This window comes from Anolis sagrei, chromosome 1 (genome assembly GCF_037176765.1).
Source record: "Anolis sagrei isolate rAnoSag1 chromosome 1, rAnoSag1.mat, whole genome shotgun sequence".
Classification (NCBI taxonomy): domain Eukaryota; kingdom Metazoa; phylum Chordata; class Lepidosauria; order Squamata; family Dactyloidae; genus Anolis; species Anolis sagrei.
Window position 1 is genome coordinate 234,395,699 of NC_090021.1, and position 23,726 is coordinate 234,419,424.

At 42.4% G+C, this 23,726-nt stretch overlaps 1 protein-coding gene across 13 annotated transcripts in view; it reads left to right on the forward strand.

The window, feature by feature from the left end:
• Positions 1-23,726, forward strand: part of CTNND1 (catenin delta 1) — an 89,951-nt gene that overhangs the window by 13,970 nt on the left and 52,255 nt on the right. For 2 of the 13 annotated variants that reach the window (XM_067461851.1, XM_067461865.1), the window contains exon 1: positions 8,876-9,063. The exons of 10 other annotated variants lie outside the window; for them this stretch is intronic. The gene's annotated coding sequence lies outside the window, so the exon portion shown is untranslated. Of the gene's footprint in view, positions 1-8,873; positions 9,064-23,726 lie in introns of those variants that run through there. One more of the 13 variants, XM_067461796.1, reaches the window with a different exon arrangement.

The window sequence follows — 23,726 nt, forward strand, 5'->3', positions numbered from 1 at the left end:
AGTAAAATATGGAATGTTTTGACATAGTTGAGTTGTCATTCAGGAAATATTTTTATACATGCGTGTACCCTTGAACCCAAAATGTGTGCTCACTGGATAAAAAATCTATCAGTGTGTGGTAGATTACCTGCAGGAATATAGAATCTAAAATGCATCATCTTACTAGTGTTGATTTTTTGGTATTTTCTACCTCAGTCGTCGCTTTGTTTTTGTTTTAGGTTTTGTGTGTCTAATTGATCCAAGAGTAATGTGATGCATGTATGCTTATAAGAACAGTGGTAAAACACAGAGGTAGCACACAGAATTAGCTCCGAGCCCTTCCACATAGCCCTATATCCCAGAATATCCAGGCAGAAAATCCCACATTATCTGAGTGTGGACTTAGATAACCCAGTTCAACGCGGATATTGTGGGATTTTCTGTCTTGATATTCTGGGATATAGGCTGTGTGGAAGGGCCCTCTGTGTTCAGTGTACTCTCTGCCTTTCTTCCTTGAGAGTAGATATATTGCAGGAATAGAGACCTGTAGTAAATAAAGGTGTATGCACTTATTATGCATGAGACCCACGTTATGACCAAAATGCTGTGTTAGGTGACTCCAAAATATCATAATCGCCACTTCGAGGACAAACATTTTCTCAGTTTCTGAACACTTTCCGGGATGAAATGAGTTTGAGTGACTTAATCAGGTATGCAGTGGGAGTCGTGTAAAGAACAAGTTTCTGAGAAGAGATCTGGCTTCTGACTTCACCCTCTCTGGGTATAATACTAGTGTTTCTTTGACTTTAATGATATAAGTAAAATCTTGGGTCTTGTAATGAGAGGTTTTCTACTAATATTTGAGAACAGAATTACTTCACAATGCCTAAAGATTCCTTAACCTCTTCCCTTTTGTTCTAGAAGTGAAGCCGTTTTTAATCAGACTGCAAAGACTGTTAAATCACTGGAAGTGGTCACTCTAAGCCTAGAATAAAGATAACTTTATTAATTTTTAAGTTATGTTTTAACTGATGTATGTTATAAGGCACCGTGGAGGTGTGATTGTAAGCCGCCTTGACTCCCCCTCAGGATAGAGAAAGGCGGGATATAAATAAGGTAAAAAAATCTATATAAATGAAAATGTAATGTTTGTTTGTGGGATTAACATAACTCAAAAACCACTGGACGAATTGACACCAAATTTGGACACAGTACACCTATCAGGTCAATAAGTGACCATCACTCATAAAAAAAACCTGAAAAACACAGCGGAAGAGACTTAAAAAACCAACAAACAAAAAATAAATTACAACACATGCACAAAACCATATATATACAAACACACATATACACAAATATATACACACACATATACACACACACAACACATATACACAGGCTGGGCCACAGCAACGCTTGGCAGGGGATGGCTAGTAAGAAATAATGATTGCCCTTACTTTCTTTAGACTGAAAAGAATTTCTATTTATGAATGGTCGCCTCCATTAGTTGTCACAGAATCGTGTTGTGGTAATAACTTTATTACTGTATATGCTCATGTGTAAGTTGACCTCATGTACAAGTCGGGGGCAGGCAGTGGGGCCATGATCGTGGATTTAGATATATCCCATGGATAAGCAAAAGGTCATTCTGTGGAGAGGCATAAGTACCAGCGCTTCTTCAGGAGCGGGCAGCTGTAGTAGAAAACAGATGCAGTCTTACTGGTAACATCAATTCTGGTCAGCTTAATTCTTTTTCTTTCTCTTATTGGGGTTTAAAGTATAAATGCAATGAAATGGACAAAAAAGAAGAGGGATGGTGGCAGCGAAAGGCCTTGCACATGTTTATATACTTAAAATAAGCTGAATGTATGTCCAAAAACATATTTGCTTCTAGGTATCACCTGTAGAATACAAACCCATATGTGGCTGAAGTCGTAAGATCTGATCATTTGGTAAAGGGTAGTAAATATTGTCCTTTTTGCCCTTGAAATACAAATCTTTTAGTTCAAATAATGGACCCTCCAATGGCGCAATGGGTTAAACCCTTGTGCTGGCAGGACTGAAGACCGACAGGTCGGAGGTTTGAATCAGGGGAGAGTGCGAATGAGCTCCCTCTGTCAGTTCTAGCTCCTCAGGATGGTAAGACATCAAAACATCCGGATGTTCCCTGGGCAACGAACTTGCAGACAGCCAATTCTCTCACACCAGAAGGGACTTGCAATTTCTCAAGTTGCTCCTGACACGAAAAAAAGCTGAAATAATAGCATTCAGGATCCACTTGTGTGACTATCAGTTGAATTTTAGATTGCAGAAACAACAGTGTCTACAAATATCAAAGGTATTTATAGTGCAGAATTAATATATTGCACCGTATCTAGTCAACAAAGAAGTATTGCCTATATTTCATCATCAACATTAGCCCAAGTGGCTAGTTACTTTCGAAAGAGATTTTTAAATATTCCAGGTTGGGCAGTTGATTACATAAGGCAAGCTAATTATTTCTTCAATTTCTACTACCCAGAATTTCCAACAACATTGGGAAATTACATTGGTTTCTCTAGCACTGGTTCTCTACCTGTGGGTCCCCAGGTGTTTTGGCCTTCAACTCCCAGAAACCCCAGCCATTTTACTAGGTGTTAGGATAGGGTTAGGGTTAAGTTACAGTTAGTGATTCTAACACTGAAATAATGACGGAGGCTAATAACTCTGAGTGACTGATGATGGATTAGACTGCAGTCCCCACTTACGGCAGTGTTGTGTCTGACTTCATTGTGTTCTTGTGTGTGGGTCTTTTGGTAGCACTTGTTGTTCCAGACCTATGCTATGCTATTCTGGTTTGCTACTTGAACGTGCCATGTTGTCTGTAGGTTGTTTAGGCATTTCTTTGATCTTATGTACAGATAAGAGAAGGGGGAAATGACTTGGTCGATCCAGGAATGACATGACAAGCATTGCGGTCTGGGGACATGGAGTTATGCCGAATGGCCTGGTGCCTTGGCTTCCTCTTAGAGAGAAGACCACGTCATCTTCAAAGGGAGGTGGGAGGAGGGATATTCTTTGCCTTATGCCACGCAGGTGTGGAGGGGGCAATAGCAGAGTACAGGCTTCCCATGCTGGAGGTCCCATGTTGAATCCTGGTAGTTAAAATAGGTGGCCTGAACAGCTCCCAAACAGCTCTGCTTGAACCACAGGCAGTCGAAGTAAACAAAACCCAGGCTAGATCTAGACCAGTGGTTCTCAACTTGTGGGCTGCGGCTCACTGGTGGGCTGCGAGACCTAAAATAAGATCCGTGGCTCTAGATTATTAAATATGTTTTTCTGTGGGTGAGCAGATGGCGAATACTGGATGGCATATGTCCTGTATCAGAGCTGATGTGGTCTATCCAATGCAGTTTTCTGAATCAGCACCCCAAATAACCAAACCAAATCTAAAATTGACCAAAAATTGACCAAAGTCCTCCTGGTGAAGTTGAAAAAAGTTCAGTTGACAAGTAAGCAGTTATTTGAACAAGTGACTAATATGACACCGTGATGTGTCTTATTCTTGCAGTCCAAAGTTACAATGCACGTTAATCTCTCTTGACTATGGTTGCCTCTAACTCAGTGGTTCCCAACCAGTGGTCCACAAGGACGAAAATACAGTCCGCAGTCTCAACATTACTACATTGTTGCCTCGAGACCATGCAGCAACAAGAGCGACTGGTCTCGTGAAACCTTCTTATAGTGCCGAGGCAATGGGGATTTCGGGAGGGGAAAGGCTGACTACTCATGAAATATTACTATTGCCACATCAGCTCTAGATTATTGAATATGGTTTTCTGTGGGTGAGCAGATGGCGAATACTGGATGGCATATGTCCTGTATCAGAAACTAGAGCTGGTGTGGTCTATCCAATGCAGTTTTCTGAAACAGCACCACAAATAACCAAACCAAATCTAAAATTGACCAAAAACCGATTTCTAACCCTTTTGGTACTAATGTTGGAGAGTGGTCGCTGGTCAAAGTGGCCCCTGGTCACGTCCCTAGTCGAGTGGCCCCTGGTCGAATGGTCCCTGGTCAAGTGGTTCCTGGTCAAAAAAAGGTTGGGAACCACTGATCTAGACTGACAAACACTGCAGTTTTAAACTGCATTATATGGTCCGTGTAGTAGACTAATCTGTAGTTAACCTGTGTTATATGGATTTACACTGACCATATAAAGCAGTTTCAAACGAAAGTGTATAGCAGTCTAAATCCAGTCACAGTCAAATCTGGTATAGGGTAGTATCCTGTCTTGCTTCTTCACATAATAAGGAACTCTTACATGAATGAGATCACGGCTATTGCAAAGCGTAGGGTTATTAAAACTACACCCCTCACCCCCTTGGTATGTTGCAAGCGTTGGGATCATTGCTCTATACTTTATATTAAATACCCAGCACGAAAGGTGACTTTGGTACAACATGGAAATGGAATGCCTTTGAAAGTTACAGAAGCCCCTACTCTAATCACTGAAAATCCTAGTCAACAACTCTGCTTTATACGATTAAAAAACAATGCCCATATGCTTTGTGGCTTACCTCCACAACTACAAAGGCCAAAGAGTTGCGTCTGTGTTTTTCTTCTTCTTTAAATGAAAGCTGGGATTATCAGGAAGCTTGATTTTGTACTCAATTTGGGGCATACTTATAATTCTGTAAATAAGTTTAGAGGACAATTTTAAACTCTTTATTCTGCATTTAGAACCAGCTCTGTCTGGTCGTGCAAGATGGATGCTTCCCCGCCCCCACAACTTTGAAATTTCAAAAGAGACAGGTGGTAAACCACAGAGAGTGTGAAGACTGTTTTTGGAAAGCAGTCATGAAGAGCAATAAAGTGTCAAATCACAGAAAATTGGAAGCCCCCTCCCCCCCCCATCTCCCTTATGTCTTCTGAATATTTTCCAAGTGTTGCTGTCAGTTCATATGTATTTTCTCTCGGTAGCGGAATATTGGAATCATGGCTTTTTTTAGAAAATCTAAGAAAATCAATTTGCAGGAGGGACAAGATTCTGTAGTTAAGCCATTCTAGATACCCCAGTAACTGAGCTGATGCTATGGTTCCTAGTGTAGACTATTTGTAGGACTCCAAAAGAGACTTTTCCTTATGCCTTGGAGTAAGAAATAAGAGAGGAAAAATACCCCAAAGGCACCTCTTTCTGTGGTTAATGGTAAGTCCTCAAAATGTGCACATTAGTTAAGATGGCTGTGTAGTCACAGGTTTCTATGACCAATATAGAAGGTGCAAAATAAGCAGTGTTGTTAGAAATTGGTCCATATCCATAGACCAGCACAACAGTGCCAAGTAATGCTGAGCTGGAAATGCTTTAAGTGCTGATGTGCCACCCACACACACCAGTGAAGTTGCTTCTGCACCTTAGACCTTGTATATTCTTCAGCTCTGGTTTATAAGCTTTTAAAGAGTCCTGGATGCAGTTGCATTGCATTGAGCTTTGTTTTTGCAGCTGAAGAAAGTGTTGCAATTGGGCCTTACTTTTGAGGAGACAGCCTGGATTTCAGTTGTGTTTTGGATTCATGAAAGCATAGAAACTGAGAATTATAGAGATGTAATAGACCCCAAAGGCTATCTAGTCCAGCCCCATGCCAGGCGGAAACACAGTCAAAGCGCTCTCGGCAGATAGCCACCCAGTCTCTGCTTAAAAGCTTCCAAAGAAGGAGACTACATCATACTCCAAGCAGCTTTCACTGTTAGGAAGTTCTTTCTAATGTTAGCTTGGCCATTTGGACATACTCTAGTACAAGCTAACTAATGGTGTTAGAGGAGGAAATAATGAAGAATTTGTAAATAAATGGAGGCTGGCATTTGCGTATCTGGAAAGGAATACAAAGGTAGACTTGAAAGTTCCCATGAAGAGAATGTATTAAAACAGTGGTTTTCAACCTGTGGGTCCCTAGGTGTTTTGGCCTACAACTCCCAGAAATCCCAGACAGTTTACCAGCTGTTAGGATTTCTGGGAGTTGAAGGCCAAAACATCTGGGGTTGAGAACCACTGTATTAAGATGAGAAATAAGGGTAGATGCTTGTTGGATATGAGATCCACCTTGAGTGGGGTCGGAGATCTTGGGTGATGGGTTCACGGATGTGGGGTAAGAGGGGTAGGGGTTTGATAAGAAGTAATAATTGTACAGTCATTAATATTTTGTAAATGATTTGCATTAGATAGCTGTATAACATCTTGTTAATATTTTATTTTTATGCATGTTTTTTTCTTTTCTTCTCTTTTTGTTTATTTTAATAAAGTTCTGTCTAATGTTTAGGTGAAACCTGGTGTCCTGCAATTTGAATCCATTGTTCTGTCTCAGTGTCTCCAGAGTAGCAGAAAACCAGTTTGCCCCTTCCTCAATGTGACATCCTTTCAAATATTTAAACATGGCTATCATGTCTTCTCTTAACCTTCTTTTCTGCAATCTAAACATACCCAGGATTGTTGTGTGTTTTCCAGGCGGTATGGCCATGTTCCAGAAGCATTATCTCCTGAAGTTTTCAACAGACCTCACAACCTTTGAGGATGCCTGCCATAGATGCAGGCGAAACATCAGGAGAGAGTGCTTCTGGAACATGGCTATGCAGTCTGGAAAACACATAACAACCCAGTGAGTCCAGCCATGAAAACCTCGTAGAGCTTGGCTTCCAAACCTTGGATCATTTTGGTCATCACATTCCAGCTTGTCAATATCCTTCTTGAATTGTGGTGCCCAGAACTGGAGGCATTTTTCCCAGTGACGTCGACCAAAGCAGAATAGAGTGGGGTTATTACTTCCCTTGATCTGGGGCTTACTACTGAGTAGGTGTTTACAAAAGGTCCAACTGCCCTTGGGTGAGAAAGCTTGCCAATGTTAGGAATTGGAGTTTTATTACCCGCCTTGTATCCTTCCTTTACCCCCTGCCCGCCCCTGGAATGTGGACCTGGTGACCCTTCCCAAATTGGAATTCGACCCCCAAGGACAGGAAAAAACAACAACCTTCTTTTAAGCACCGGCCAATTAGCCTTTTCAGGACTGTGCCCACATGGGTGAAAGCAAGCTTGCAAAACTATGTCTGAGGCCCTACAAGATCCTATATGTACTTACGCCAACACATTTCAGGTGGGCCAGTTATTGACTGTTGGGGGGAAATAGGTATGGGAAAAAGCAGTTTTCTAGGGCAAGTACTACTTCTGTAATATCTTGACCCATTCTTCAGTGGGTATCATAATTCAAAGACAAGGAAGTGAAGAGAAATAGTAGATTACCAGAGGTACAGAATGAGATATTGTTATTTGAAGCAGTTTCTGCACCTCCCTTGTAGGAGTGTTAGGTTAATGGTGGGCAGATCTGTCTATCTTGCCTTATTTTATGTATTGTGCATAAGGGGTCAGATTCGATTGTAGAGCAGAAAAATGTGTAAAACAGGGCAACTGAAATGATTCAATGGATTGGAGTTGTGAATTGTGTTTCAACTTAGAAAAATGTATGTGTAAGGATATACAATTAGGAATAACGTGGGGAAGCAGGAAGGGGGGAGTTTTTGCTCATCTTCCCTCATAATGCCTAAAACCCAGTATCATCCACTGTGCATGTGTATATGTGAATGTGTTTTATTTTATTGTATTTTATATTGTGTTCACTTTTATGTTTGTTTTTAGGCACTTTGTGCCATCTGTAAGTCGCCCTGAGTGCCTTCGGGGAGATGGTGGTGGGATATAATAATAATAATAATAATAATAATAATAATAATAATAATAATAATGCTGGTCTGAGTCCCATCCTGAGAGAAGATCAGGATATAAAAGTTTTAAATAATAATAATAATAATAATAATAATTATTATTATTATTATTATTATAAACCAAATGCAAGGATTCAAAACAAATAAAAAGGAAGTAGTACTTCACACAGTGGTAAGTTAAACCATACAAATTTAAGTGGTGACAAATCTATGGGCAACTTGAAAATGAGATGGGACAAATTTCTAAAGAGTAATGGCTATTTGTGACTGCGATAATGCCACAAATATATTTATATTGAATTTTCCTAGAGGAGCAGAGGCAGTTGTAGTTAGGACAATGAGGATAACTGTGAATTTTCCAGGCTGTATGGCTATACAGCCCAAGAAACTCACAGCAACCCACTGATTCTGGCCATGAAAGCCTTTGACAACACACTGAACACAAGGAAATTTTTGAATTCGTATCTGACTTGGGGAAGGTCCCCATGGGTTGGCAATAGAGGAAATGGAATTCTGGACTCAAGGCCCTTTTGGTCTCTTCTTGCATGCTTAGGATGTGTCTACACCAGATATGTGCAAACTTTGGGCCTCCAGGTGTTTTGGACTTCAACTCCCATAATTCCTAACAGCCAGAAGGCTGTTATGGGAGTTGGAAGTCCAAAACACCTGGAGGGACGAAGTTTGCCCATGCCTTGTCTACACTGTAGAATTAATGCAGCTTGACACCACTTTAAATGCCATGGCTCAGTGCTAGAGAATCATGGGAGTTGTAGTTTTACAAACTCTTTACCTCTTCTCTGCCAGAGAGTGCTGGTGCCTCACCAAATTACAGCTCCCTACAGCATTGAGCCGTGGTAATTAAAGTGGTGTCAGACTATATTAATTCTACAGTATAGATGCACCCTTACATCCGGGTCAAGTGAGGTGTGAGGCTGGCGAGGCAAAGCTTGATTTCCCAACTGCGCCTTGACGTGAACAAGGTGTAGGCACCCGTATCTTTTTAGGCAAAGCGGAGGGTTCGTTGTGCTGGCTGCCTTTCCCTCCTCAACACTCCCTCTCAGCGTGAAAACAAAATCCGAGTCAGCTGGGCGTTGGCCAGAGGACCGATCCCTAGTGGCTGCTTCCTCTGATCAGTATCCAGGGCAGGCTGTGGCTCTCCTGGAGAGCACGGCAAAGGACTTTGCTCCCGTGGAGCTGATAGGCCCGGCCTTATCTCTGAGAACACCCAGATTGTATTTGCTTTAAGGCTGTAACTGAAAGCCCGCGCTGGCTGGCATTTCCCCCCTTCCCTTTCTCTCTTTGGAAGTAACCACTGAAACAAGAACACCTGCAGATGAGGTAAGACCTCTTTGCCCAGGGTGATGAGGTGCTGATGTCACCAAGGGGCCTCGAAACTATTGCAAAAGGGATATTTTTGACAACCTGTAATGCATCGCATTGGTGGGTATTTCTGTGGACTTCTGTAGTTCATGGTTGTTGCTCAGTGTTTGTGGTCTTCTGTAGTTCATATCCGTGGCTCAGTGTTTCTGGACGTCTGTAGTTCATGGCTGTGGCTCAGTGTTTCTGGACTTCTGTAGTTCATGGCTGTGGCCCAGTGAACTGGCTGTGGCTCAGTGTGTGTGGACTTCTGTAGTTCATTGTCTGTGGACTTCTGTAGTTCATGGCTGTAGAAAGGAGATTCCATCTGAACATTAGGAAGAACTTCCTGACCATGAGAGCTGTTCAGCAGTGGAACTCTCTACCCCGGAGTGTGGTGCAGGCTCCTTCTTTGAAGGCTTTTAAACAGAGACTGGATGGCCATCTGTAGAGGGTGCTTTGAATGCAATTGTCCTGCTTCTTGGCAGGGGGTTGGACTGGATGGCCCATGAGGTCTCTTCCAACTCTATGATTCTATGACTTCATTGCTGTGGCTCAGTGTTTGTGGACTTCTGTAGTTCATTGCTGAGCATATCTGGGTTGGTGGAGTTCTGTAGTTCTTCGTCCATGCGCCTGTTTGTGACCCCGTTTTCTTGTAATTGGGCACCGACTATATGATTGCGACCCTCTCCTTCCACCGCCTCCCCTCCCTCCCTTGATACTTTGTCTGCAAGCCAAGCTCTGTTGCCTCCTCTTTAGTCAAATCCTGCCTGGAGTTGGGAGGGTGGGTGAGCAGTGAGGGGTGGGGAGAGGGACTCAGGAAGGGTTGTTTTCCCTCTAATATGATAAGGAGCTGCGCTGGGTGAAGGGGAGGGGGGCTCTTGCTGCTGATTGGTGGCCCGGCTGCCCAGGAATGCTCTGGCCCGATTCCCAGAATCCAGTCCTCTGTGTTTGTTTGTTTCTGAGCCTGAGGTCTGGTGCTACTGTGACAGGAAATGGGGAAGCTGGAGGGGGTGAGAGGAGAGGGGAGCTGGGGGGCGGGAAGAGGGAGAGAGAGAAGGGAGACGTCTGTGTATGTGCCTGTGAAATCTCTTTGTCCCCAGAGCTCAGCTGCAAATTCCCACAGAGAAAAGAGTGGCCTTTGTGTTGCCTCCAAAGGGTTCCCAACTTGTCCGGCTCCTGCGCCTAAAGAGGCTGGGAGTGTGAATCCAGCCGTTCTTGCCCATTGCCTCCATTCACAGTTCCCTATCTTTTTAACAGTAAAAAATTAGGGCAGAGAAGACAGCAGGCTTGCAGGAGAGGAGATTTCCTCTGTGGCATATATTTTTTTCCTGCTTCTTGAAGCTGTGCATCACAAACTAAATTAGGGAAGCTCCTATTGGATGTCGGACGTTTCAGATTATGCAGGAGACGTCACTGGCGGTGTACGTGTGCAGGTGCTCCAGATACATACGGGATCATTGCAGGAGGAAAAACACTCTTGCAGCCTCAGCTGTAGTTGGTGTCTACATTATCCAGCTACTTTCCACCTTAGAGATTCTCTTTCCCCATTAACCCCAGTTGTCTCAATGACTAATGTCATTCTAGATTCTATAAACCCTCTTAATAAGCATCCTCATGCTGGTGTGTAAATGCATTTTTATTGCCACAGTGACTGTGCTAATACCAGTCTCCTCCCAGAGCATTAGTTGAGTGATATTTTGCCTTTAGCTTCCATCAGTCTCAACCAGCATATCTGATGCAATACAGGCTTGTGGGAGTTGCAGTCTACAAACTCTGGAACCCGGGAATTCCCCACAGTTGCTCTTCTTGATGAGATTGTACTTTGTGAACCACAGCTGACCCATTGATGACTTTTTTTTAATGAATATGGATTAATTAATGAATATGGGCCCTCTGGTGATGCAGTGGGTTAAACCGCTGAGCTGTTGAACTTTCCCACCGAAAGATCAGTGATTCAAATCCGGGGAGTGGGGTGAGCTCCCCCGCTGTTAGCTCCAGCTTCTGCCAACCTAGCAGTTCAAAAACAGGCAAAATGTGAGTAGATCAATAGGTACCACTTCTGCAGGAAGTCAGCGGCGCTTCATGCAGTCATGCTGGCCAGATGACCTTGGAGGTGTATATGGACAACACCAGCTCTTCGGCTTAGAAATGGAGATGAGAGTTGGACACGTCTAGACTTGATGTCAAGGGTAAACCTTTACCTTTACTTTATGGCCTGCTATTCTCAAGCAAGAGATGTTGGTGGTGTTGGACATACTGTGGAGCTCCATAATATCTGTGCCTTCCTACCGTCAGTTATCATTTTTATTCCATGCATTTCTTAGTTGCCATTCTAGACCACAGTTTTCCTGCTTCCTTTGCATAGTCCCAGGGTTACTCAAGCCATGTTGGTGCTCCTTAAAGGCAGTACGTGTTTAGTTTCTGTATTGTCCGGCTCCTGGAATGGCAGTGGTGGTGTTCTTGACTGTCTAACTCAGTAACATGATCTTACTTCTTCCTTGCAATTGAGGCTACATAAAATGTGGCCATGGATTGCTTGACACTGTGTTTGTACTTATTGTAATTTTATATTGTTATGTATTCACATGTTTTATGTAATTATGATGTTGTTTATTGTTTGCGTTTTCGGTTTTACTCTGTTGTAATTTGTTGTTTGGGCTTGGCCTCATGTAAGCCGCTCCGAGTCCCCATCGGGGAGATGGTGGCAGGGTATAAATAAAGTTTGTTATTATATTATTATTGTGGCCTTGCTGGGCAGCTCCCCTGTCATACTAGTCTCCCCCCCCCCCCCCTTGACTCAATAAGTATCCTCATGCTTCTAAAGGATGGGATTTTACCACATTCGTTCCCTCTCTCCAGACTTGCAGGTCCAAGGTATACCTTGTTTTTTTGTTTCTTCCTGGCCATAAAGATAGTGGACTTGGGTGATAGGAGTGGCTGTGTCTCCTGTGTATGAAATTCAGCTCCGGTACCCTAGTGAGGCAGCCGTGGCTCAGACGTGCACACACAAACCCTCCTTTGACTCCCCAGAAGGACAGCTGCCCTCCAGCCAGATTTCTGACATACCATTGGAACAATCCCTTCTCTCTCTTCTGCTGCCGACTCGGCACCATTTCCTTTCCTGTTGTGTATATCCGCCTCATTCTCTCTCCCCCTCTCCTCCTCCCTCAAAATCTCAGGGCTGCTACTCCCTTCCTGAGGTGTAACCCTTGGTCTGAGCAGGCCAGAGCTCATGTTTCATGGGATTCTGGTGTTTGTTTGCCTTGCCATTGTTTTGGGGAAAGCGACTGCCCTCCTTCTGTGTGTGTCCCATCCCCCTTTTAAAAAAGCCTGTACTGTGGCTGATAATGTAAATCTGTAAACATACCCGATCACTGAATTTTCAATAGCAGCAGGACTCCCATCAACAAGAGGCAGCCAGCATCCTGAATACAGAAAGAAGGGTGAGGCAGAAATCTAGAGCAAGGATACAAAAAAGACTTCAGGGATTTGCATTCTCAATGTAATGCCGCTTGAATGTGGAAGAGTTTGCGAGGAGTCCAAAGCTTGCACACTTCTGTGTTATGTTTGTTGGGCCTCACAAAGAAATTTAGCAGGTTTGCTTTGGTTTTGCCCAGACCAAAATAGGGTTTATTTCTAAATCCACCATATAGAAATAAACCCTGAAGCCATTACCTTCTCAAGCTACTTCCCTACGCATGGTAAGGTATTTGTCTTCATTAAGGCATTGTGTTGAACTGTCCTTGAGGCTTGCTGGTGTCTTGATTGCATTGATCTTGATGCTTCCCTGCCCAGTGGTCTCATGTCTTCCGGTCATTCTCTCCAGCAGTATAAACGTTAGCCCTTCCTTTCCCTTGCCACCCCCTCCCCTTATCTCTGCGTTCTTATCTTCTTCTCCTGGTTGCTTAGCTTTCCCCTTATATGGACAGGTAAAGCAGTCATGAGTATAAGCCGGGATACTAGTAATGTGCAAGTGTTCTGCCTGATTAGGTGTGTAATCTTCATCCCTTGAGGGTTCGGGGGTTGGCCGCAAGTAGGATGAGGAGCCAGACGAGCCTCTTGGAGAGATCAGAACAACTAGCTAAACCAGTCTGGTGTATGTGACACATACTGTTGGGCGAAGCTTTACTTTTCTGCCTTGGGCCAGTTCTACTTGGGTGTGGGACACACCCTGCTTTGGCTAAAGCCTTTCCTTTCCCTTTTTTTTTTCTTTTGCTGGCTAACAGGAAGAAAAGAGAGGCAGCCTTTTGGAAAGGATTATGTCTTCCTGTAAAGTTCTCTAGTGCCCTTAACGTTCTTCCTTGCGCAGGAGGAACTTGCTGGTTTAGGGAGTGGCAGAGTGTTCAAAGTCCACACAAGGAGGTGAACAAAGCGATCTCAGTGAATTTCCCATCTCTTCTGGACTTGGCAGATGAAGGCATCTTTCTGGTTAGAGTTAAGAATCAGTGTGTGCGTATTGAAAGTACATATTGGGGTAAGGTTTGAATCTAGGGAGCGATGTGAGCTTCTGCTGTCAGTTCCAGCTTCTGCCAACCTAGCAGTTTGAAAATATGCAAATGTGAGTAGATCAATAGGTACTGCTTCAGCAGGAAGGTAACAACGCTCCGTATATTCATGCCGGCCACATGACCTTGGAGGTGTCTATGGACAACAATGGCTCTTCGGCTTAGAAATGAAGATGCACACCAACCCCCAGAGTGGGACACGACTAGACTTAATGTCAGGGGAAAACCTTTACTTTAATTGGGATAAGAGACATGTGAATGAAATACAAATGAGTAGGAAGGAACCTTTCCTTCGTGGCTTTTAAAAACGCTGATGCATTTCTTTTCTTCAAAGCACTTGAATCTTTTCCATTTGTTTCCTGACCTCTCCTTTATACTGCATTTTTGTAGAGAAGGGTGTGAGTATGCTCGCAGCCACCAGACTGCTTGCTAAACCGAACAGATGTTGTTAACTGAAATGCTATCTATAGCCCACATTATGAAGTACACACTCTCCACCTAGACTAGGTGCATTCTGCAGTCTTTAAAAACATTTCAGCTAAAGTACATGGAAACTACACACAAAAGGAGATTTCCTTCCATTGGTTAAGTGTGAAGCTAAACAAAACACTGAAGTCTAGTTTGTGTTGCTATGGGCCTTCACAATTTTGGTCTCAAAGTCCTTCCCCCACCGAAGCATTACTGTTTTTTTAAAGAACTTACCAGGTTGCAGGTTCAAAACCGGGGAGCAGGGTGAGCTCCCGCTGTTAGCCCCAGCTTCTGCCAACCTAGAAGTTGGAAAACATGCAAATGTGAGTAGACTAATAGGTATGACACCCCATTCAGTCATGCTGGCCACATGACCTTGGAAGTGCCTACGGACAACTCCTGCTCTTCAGCTTAGAAATTGAGATGAGCACCAACCCCCAGAGTCGGACACAACTCGACTTAATGTCAGGGGAAAACCTTTATTTTTACTGTTATATAGCCACAGAGTACAAACAGACCCACCGTAAGCAAGAGATAGGCACCTGTCAGCCACTTTGGCTATAGATCAGGCATGGGCAAGCTTGGGCCCTCCAGGTGTTTTGGACGTCAACTTCCACCATTCCTATAGCAGGCATCTATAGCAGGCATGGACAAACTTGGGCCCTCTAGATGTTTTGGATGTCAACTCCCACCATTCCTAAAGCAGGCATCTATAACAGGCATGGGCAAACCTGGGCTGAGGGGGAAAAGGAAGGGGTCTTAGGCTGTTAGGAATGGTGAGAATTGAAGTCCAAAACACCTGGAGGGCCCAAGTTTGCCCAGGCCTGCTATAGATGCTCCATAATCTAGAACGGAATCTTGACTGCCTAGATTAAAAAACATTTACTCACTGTATGGCTTTAGAACAAGTCTTGAAACATCTTCATAAGTGTAGGTACCGTGGTAATTTGGCACATGGCTCCTCTGCCCTAATCCTGTGCCTTTGAAGGAGGTGGACCTTGGCAAGAAGATATAGGGCCAAAGTCAGTGAATGGATGAAGACTCTTTGATCTGTGCTTGCCTAACAACAGCAGGAGGTGGGAAATATATGAGTTGTGAAGCAAGGGTTCAACCGAAGTAAGTCTGAAAAGAAGTCCTGAGCCATGAAGAAATACAGGGGTTGAGAAGGGTAGTTCAGTGAAAAAACAGCGGGCATAACATATCAAAGTGAGCCTTTTGCTTCCAATAATTAAACAATATTAATTAAATCATAAACACCATAATTAAACAAAGAATAGAACTTTTGACACACAAATAAAATATATTATTGGAAGCAAAAGGCTCACTTTGATATGTTGCAGCAAGCTGATGTGGAGTTCGATACAGGTACCCCTCATTGCAGCCGCTATTTTCCTGTACAGTGAATATGATGGCAAGCGTTTACACCAGTGTTTCCCAACCTTTTTTTGATCAGGGACTACTCTCCAAAATTAGTACCAAAAGGGTTACAAATCAGCTTTTGGTCAACTTTAGATTTGGTTTGGCTATTTGGGGTGCTGATTCAGAAAATTGCACTGGATAGACCACATCAGCTCTAGTTTCTGATGCAGAACCTATGCCATCCAGTAGTCGCCACCTGCTTACCCATAGAAAATCATATTTAATAATCCTTGGCACTGTAAGACGGTTTTGCAAGACCAGTCGCTCTCATTGCAACAGTGTGGTAACGGTGACGCCGCGGACCATATTTTAGTTCTTGCAGACCACTGGTGGTCCATGGACCACAGGCTGAGAACCACTGATTTACACACACAAAAAATTAAGTGTACACTTTTAACAAAGTTCAGAGATCTTTTGGAGTATACCTTTTGGGGTCCCTTTACATATTTACAATTTCCGTACTCCACAACTAGCACTTTTCTTGACTGAGGATTGTGGGACTTGTAGCTCAACACATTTGAATTGTCTCAGGTTGTCTACTCTTAAAGTGCAAAACCGAAAGCTAGAAAAGAGGAGAAAATGTAGGAGATCACACAGCACTGCTTGACGTTTTGTTCAAATTGTATTATTCTCACTTTCTTGGTGTGACATTAGGGACAGTCTGCAGTTCAGTTGCTTTGGATGCAAAAGATTCCCCGATTCAGTCCGTCTCTCTAGAATTTCTGGAAATGCCAACTGCTAGAAACCCCAAAGAATTGCTACGAGCAGTCAGTGTGAAAAAAATGGAAGGTGGCTCCGTTAGTTGATTTTGATCTAGGGCAGCTCTTATATTCGGTTTTCTCTGCTTCTGAAGCTGGAGAAAAGTCCCAAGTAGCACTCCTGCAGTGCATCCAGAGGTCATGCATAGTTAGTATGACCTTTTGTGCATGATCGTAAACAGAGCACAGGATCCCTGGACACAAGGAGTCCAAGCCCTATCCCCAAGTTGTGGTGGTCATGTCAAGCTGGTAGCAACTACATTTCTACTCATCTCTTCATTTCAGGATCCTTAAACCTTTTGCCAAATTCTTTCAGTTGTGGTTTGAAGTATTACTGATTGAACTTTAATATGAATTATAAAAAAAAATGGTGCATCAGTATGCTAATGATTTAATACATTGTGTTACTGTATTATTCTAGCTCGAGCATGGGCAATCTTCCCGGTGTTTTGGACATTAACTCCCCCTATTCCTAACAGCACGTAGGTTGTTAGGAATTGTGAGAGTTGAAGTCCAAAACACCTGGAGAGCCAACGTTTGCCCATGCCTGTTCTAGCTTTAAAATAGAGAGAATGAAAACTGAAAATGTATTTCAAGTATACACCTGTTTTCCCCAACCCAGTGTCCTTAATCTGTGTTGGACTGCAACTCCCACCATCCCTTTAGCCAGTATGGCTAAGCTGGCTGCTATGATGGCAACTGTAGCCCAATTAGGTGGTGGAAGTCTGGTGTAGCTGAAGGCAAGCCCACAAGAGTTGGCAAAAGTGTTCACAAAATATAATGCTTCTTTGGGGACTACTTTGAAGACACTGATATTCTTCCTTTGTAGCCAAGTATTGATTTTCACGTCACAGTTTAACATGAGGCAGGAGGGCTTGCAGGGGTTGCTGACAGTTGCCTAATGCTTGGATATCAGGGGAGATAATCTCAGGAATGCATAATGGAGTAGAAGGTTGCAAGAAATACTGTTGTTTTACCAAACTTTTGGTAGTTGGAAATCCGGGAGCGAGCTTTTTGTGCATGTGCATTGTTTTATTCTTTTCTTTGATTGCAATTTTTGTAAACCTTCAGGAAGCATTTAGTATCTTCAGTGTGTTTGTGTGATGAATATTGCCCCTTCCTCATGGACTTACAAAATCCATTAGAGAACATACAAAAATGGCTAAATAAAATTGAGGAATTTGGCAGTCTCGCAAGTCTAAAAGTTAACAAGAAAAAAACAATGATTTTGTCTTAAAACATGACAAAAGAAAGACAAGAAGAACTCAGATAAGACAGTATTCCAATTATATATTCCTAAAGAAAATTTGCTGAAATTTTTGAAACATCGCTTGAAAACCTGGCTTATACTTTTTATTGGTGAGCTCACTAGGGTGATTTCCTACACATACTGTGTAACTTAAACACCATGCAGATCTTTTTGTAGGAGCATTTTTCCATAGATGATGGAGGCCAGAGACCATTATGGGCATATTTTGTATATCTAATAGCTGTGAAACTGTGGATCAGTATAGCGCAATATCTAGCAGGATATTGGTCTGTGAGATAGAGAGATTTTGCAATTCAGGAAGTCATTGTTAATAGCAAGTATGTTTCATCGAACTGCTAACAAACCCTCATGTGGTCTCCAGATGGAGTTTTGACAGGAAAACTGGGCTGGGGGCTTGTCCTAAATATCTGTCTACTGCTGTAATAAATGTGGCTAATCCATGTTTTTGGAGTATGGCACACAGTTCATCCTGTTCCTGCTTCCTTTGCTGCTCTCTGCTCTAAGGAAGATGTACTTAGGGCTAGACATACTTCAGCATTTGGAGTCTGTTTTGTTTTTGTTTTTCTAGAACTCAGAGATTCATCAACTGGAGGTGAATATTCAAAAACATCTGTTCTTACAAAAAGTTTTACTCTGAGTATTTATTTATTTCCGGTATTTTGACTCCGTTCCTTCTCAACCCCCAAAGGGGGACTCAGGATGGCTTACATTTGGCAGCAATTTAATGCCACTACATATAACATAGCAATATAATAACAATAGAACATTAATTACAAGCAATAAAATAGTTAAAACAGTTAAAACAGTATTAACAGCCATATCATCATTCCAGTCGAATTCCGCCATGAATAGCCATGCAATTGCAGTTTGTAAACAGCACTTTTTTCCCACCAAGATAAAGCTCACGGTGTCTAAAACAACAGGTTAAATGTCTTTTGTTGTTCTAATTTTAATTATGACTGTGAAATATTGTAACTAATTTATAAGGGTGGGCTGGGGCAACAAAAGGTGTGCCTGGGTTTCTTTTAGCATCATGGTATGCCAGATCATTGACTCCTCAATGTTTCCTCTTCCAACTCTTTCATGGCAAATGTATACTAATTGATACCAGAAGTAAATACAGTAGGGTCTCACTTATCCAACATAAATGGGCTGGCAGAACATTGGATAAGCGAAAATGTTGAATAATAAGGAGGGATTAAGGAAAAGCTTATTAAACGTCAAATTGAGTTATGATTTTACAAATTAAGCACCAAAACATCATGTTTTACAACAAATGGACAGAAAAAGCAGTTTAGTACATGGTAACGTTATGTAGTAATTACTGTATTTATGAATTTAGCATAAAAACATCACAATGTTTTAAAACAGCTGCGGATCTGGGCGGTAAGCAGAGTGTGTTGGATGAGCGAAGGTTGGATAAGCGAAACTCTACTGTAGTGTAGTGGGTTGAGTGCCGGACTATGACTATGGAGTATAGGGTTCAAATCCTCACTTTGCCATGGGAATCCACTGAGTGATCTTGGATAAGTCGCATACTCATACTCAACTCTGTTTAGTATTTGGATGGGCAACCCCCAACAAATAACAATTTTTGTAGGTTATTCTTACAGTGGTTCCCAACCTTTGGGCCTCCAGGTGTTTTGGACTTCAACTCCCAGAAATCCCAGCCATCTTACCAACTGTTAAGATTTGTGGGAGCTGAAGTCCAAAACACCTGGAGGCCCAAAGGTTGGGAACCACTGCAAGGAACTGGCAAAGCCACCTCTTGAGTATTCCTTGCCTAAGAAAACAATATGGAATTCATGGGGTCTCCATAACGTAACAGATAACTGCCCTGACACGAGAAATAAATAAATAACGTAACAGATATCTTGAAGGCACATATACATGGAGACAAAGTGGTAGTGCATGATATTTCATCATCGCTATGTGAATGATCAAACAACAGATAAAACATAAAAACATTCTTTTATTGCTTAACATTTTTTTCAATTCCTGTCAATCTAAATAGGCAAAAAACTAGGAATTTAATAAAAAAGGTAGAATAGAAGGATAAAATGTTATATTCACCATGTATTGTTCCAAACAATTCTTTAGCAGACCATTAAGCAGACAGTCTGTGAGCACTTTGAAAGGAATGCCGTGATTACTAAAAGTCAGCATGGGTTCCTCAAAAACAAGTCTGGATTTGTAACTGCACCAAACTCAAAGAGTATTCATCAGCATTCTTCTTTAACTTGTAAAAAAATGGCTAGTAGGGTGCGACAAGGCTAGGGTTTGCATATTTATTGATGATTCGGACAATGGAATTGAGGTCATACTTATTATATTTGCAGATGGTACCAAGTTAGAGTGGGTAGCTAATACCCTAGAGGACAGGATCAGAATAAATTGGATCACTTGGCAAAAATTAAGAGAACAATTTCCAACCAAGATAAATGCAAGATACTGCATTTAATTAAAAAAAATTATAGGATGAGTGATGCCTGGCTTGGAAAAGGAACTAGGGGCATTTTCCAAGCCAGGAAAAGGAACTAGGGGCCTTAGTAGACCACAAGCCTAATTGTTTATTTATTTATTTTATTTATTTATCTGTCTGTCCTGCTTCCCCCAAGATTGGGACTCAGTGGGGCTGTCGAAAACACCAATGCAATGCTGAACTGCATCAACTGAAGTATCGTGGCCAGATTAAAGGATGTGATAGTACCAATCGCTTTAATTTTTGTTAGACCTCATCTGGAATAATGTGCCCTGTTCAAAAAGAGTGTTAACAAGCTGGAACAATTCAGAGGAAGGCAGCCAAGGTGGTAAGGGGTCTGAAAATAACGTCCAGTTAAGGAGCAGGTTAGGGAACTGTGAATCACAGAATCATAGAGTTGGAAGAGACTGCGTGGACCATCCAGTCCAACCCCCTTGGAGGAGAAAAGACTGGGAGACATGATAGCCATTTTAAAATATACGAAGCCATGTCATGTTGAATATTAAGCGAGCTTGTTTTCAACTGCCCCAGAGACTGGGTAAATTTGCAAGAAAGGAGGTGCTACCTGAACATTAGGAAGAAGCTCCTCTCGGTAAGAGCGGTTCCACGGTGGAATAAACTGGTTTCTCCTTCTTTGGGGGTCTTTAAACCAGAGGTTGCATGACTATCTCTTGAGATCACTTTGACAGCTGGTCTCCATGGCAGAAGTTGAACTTGTGTAGTCTGCTCATTCCTAAAATGCTACGATTCTGTAATTCTAATATTAAAATTTTTGTTTTAAAGTCAGAGGTAGATTCAGCATATTCTGATTCACCCAAAATTGCTTATGACTTCGATTCCGCAGCCCTGCTTGCTGTGCATGTTTAACACACAAACTGTGTTCCTAAATACATGCAAGAACTGCAAAATATGACTCCTGCATTTCTCCAACAAGCAAATAACATGCCATAGAACTGCTGGAAAACATTAGATTGGCAGATTTCTGAATTGCTTCAAATTGCCATAGAATAACTACTACTGGTTGTACTTGTTAGCGTGCCAGATTTTCACAAGTAAGCTCTAGTAATGAAGTTCAGACTTAAAAGAACTTGTCATATTTAGTGACATGGAACTCAGAGGAAGAGAGTGGGCTCTCTGATAGCTTACTCAATCTATACTGAGACTCAATCTCATTTAACCAGAAAGTTTAGAGAGAAGGCTTTTGAGATTGTTCTGACCTCGTCTTGCCGTGTGTGTACTCTGTTCACCAGCTGTTACGCCAGGAGTGCTCTTTGGATGACATCTCTTGTTCCTTAGAAACTTCACCCATAGAAATGCTTTTTAATTTGTGCATTGACCCATGCTGGAAAAATACAAACATGCCCTTTTCGGGAAGAAATTCAGTGAAATACTGCCCTTTCCCTGCTTTATAGTCCATAAAGCTTTTGCACTGAAGTGTACCTGACTGAACATGTGTAGTTGAGCTGTGCTTTATATGCTTGGTTAGAAAATGTCCAAGTTGGTAAGAATCACATCTAGCTCCACCTCTGCCCTTGGCCCCATCAGTTCCTGGAAGGCCATCCTCAAGATCCTTCCCATCTTGAAAAGAAAAAAAAACCTCAACAAATCTTTAGATTAGAAAGAGTTTAGGACTTATCAGTTTTAGATTCATGAAGGTACCTCAAGCTCTTTAGGTGGGATAGGGTCATATTTTTGAATATTTATTTATTCATTTATTTAGAGTATTTCTACTCCCTGATGGCGCAGTGCATTAAACCGCTGAGGTGCTGAACTTGCTAACCGAAAAGTTGGTGGTTCAAATTCGTGGAGTGAAGTGAGCTCTTAATGTTAGGCCCAGCTTCTGCCAACCTAGCAGTTCAAAAACATGTAAATGTGAGTAGATGCAGGAAGGTAACGGTACTCCAGGCAGTCATGCTGGCCACATGACCTTGGAGGTGTCTATGGCCAATGCCGACTCTTTGGCTTAGAAAAGGAGATGAGCACCAACCCCCAGAGTCAGACACGGCTAGACTTAATGTCAGGGGAAACATTTACCTTTTTAGCCCACCTTTCTCTACATTGCAGACTCAAGGCAGCTTAAAACATAAAAACATACAAATTCCAACAATTATAATTTGTAAACAACAATAAAATAAGATCACAGTAAACATCCAACAATAAAACCAGTAACATTCTTATCCATAACTGTCTCCACTCAGCATAGAGGTGTGCAACTTCTATGGATTGGGTGGGCTACATTGCCTCGCAATGAGTCACCCCTTGTCTACCCATACAAACTTTAAGCTGCCAATTTTGGGAACAGTGGAGCAGAGGGTGAGGGTCCGTAAAGCTGAAAAAGTATTTGGGGGCCACACATTATCCATTCTTGCACGATTGAAATGCAAAACATGGCCTTGGAATCTGGGTCTCTGCAGAAACATTAAAATAAGGCTACAGGAGCAAATTTGTAAGCCTACCAGTTGTAGAGAGAGATCACTCCCCCCAAACCCACATTTTTCCTAATACAAGGTTAGGTAGCCCATTGCCCTCCAGAGGTTCTGGACTACAGCTCTTGTAAGCCGAGCCATTGTGACCAGTAGGAGTTGGTAGTCCAAAATACCTGGAGGGCAACAGGCTGCCTATCTGTTGTTAATGTATGATTCAGCTGATCTGAAATTACCTATTGCAAGGCACATGTGCCTTTCTTGGCATCAATTATAAAAGCTCCAGTCGGCTGGCTTAAATTCTTCATGACAAGCGGCAGAGCGTTGCGTAAGTAGGCCTGCCTGTTGAAAGCCTGCTTGTTTTTCCATTTTTAAACGGCAGAGTGGGCTTCAAGGTGCTGCTCCTTTTATCTCTGTAGCCAGTCCCAACTCAGATAATTTCAAGATACCCAAGAGGGATCTGGGCTTGCTCTCTGCCTTTGATCCTGGGAGTCCAGTGTGGCGTCTTCGGCACAGGTTAGAACATGACTTGTCCGGGTGTGTTACAGCTGGAACATGACAGCCTTGCAAACAAATTCTGCAGTTCTCGGTTGGGCGATGTGAGATCCAGAATATAGAAGAGAGATCCGAGGGAGTTTGCATAGGGATTTGCATGTGCACAAATGGCTGTCGTCACATTCATTTGTGATGGCCACTAGCAATATATTCTGCTGAGGCTAGCTGTGTCGGTTACTATAGCCATTCCTCCACATTTGTGGTTTTGACTTAGGGATTTGATTATTCACAGATTTGATTAAGTTCTCTCTAGAAATCTCTGTAACTCTGTGGCCAACTTCTGCCAGTCATACTGGAGGACCTAAAGATCTCTAGTGAACATCTCTCTAGGAATTTCTAGGTCCTCCAATGAGTTTCTGTGCTTCATTTTCAGTGGAAGTGGACCACAGAGTTGTGCTAAGAGACTTCGATATTTCTAGAAAGGTTTTTTCTCTAGTTAAAAAAGCAGTGTTTTTATTTGTGATTTTTCACTTTCATGAATGTGGAGGACTGACTATAATTGCCATTACACTGTTAACAATTTGAGGGTTGTGTGTGTTTCAAATGCCAGGGATAAACAAGATCTTCCTTAGCCTAGTTTGGACATACATAGTTAACTCCCGGTGGTGCAGTGGATTAAACCGCTGAGCTGCTGAACTTGTTGACTGAAAGGTCGCAGGTTCAAATCCGGAGAGTGGCATGAGCTCCCACTGTTAGTCCCAGCTTCTGCCAACCTAGCAGTTCAAAAATGTTCAAATGTGAGTAGATTAATAGGTATCGCTC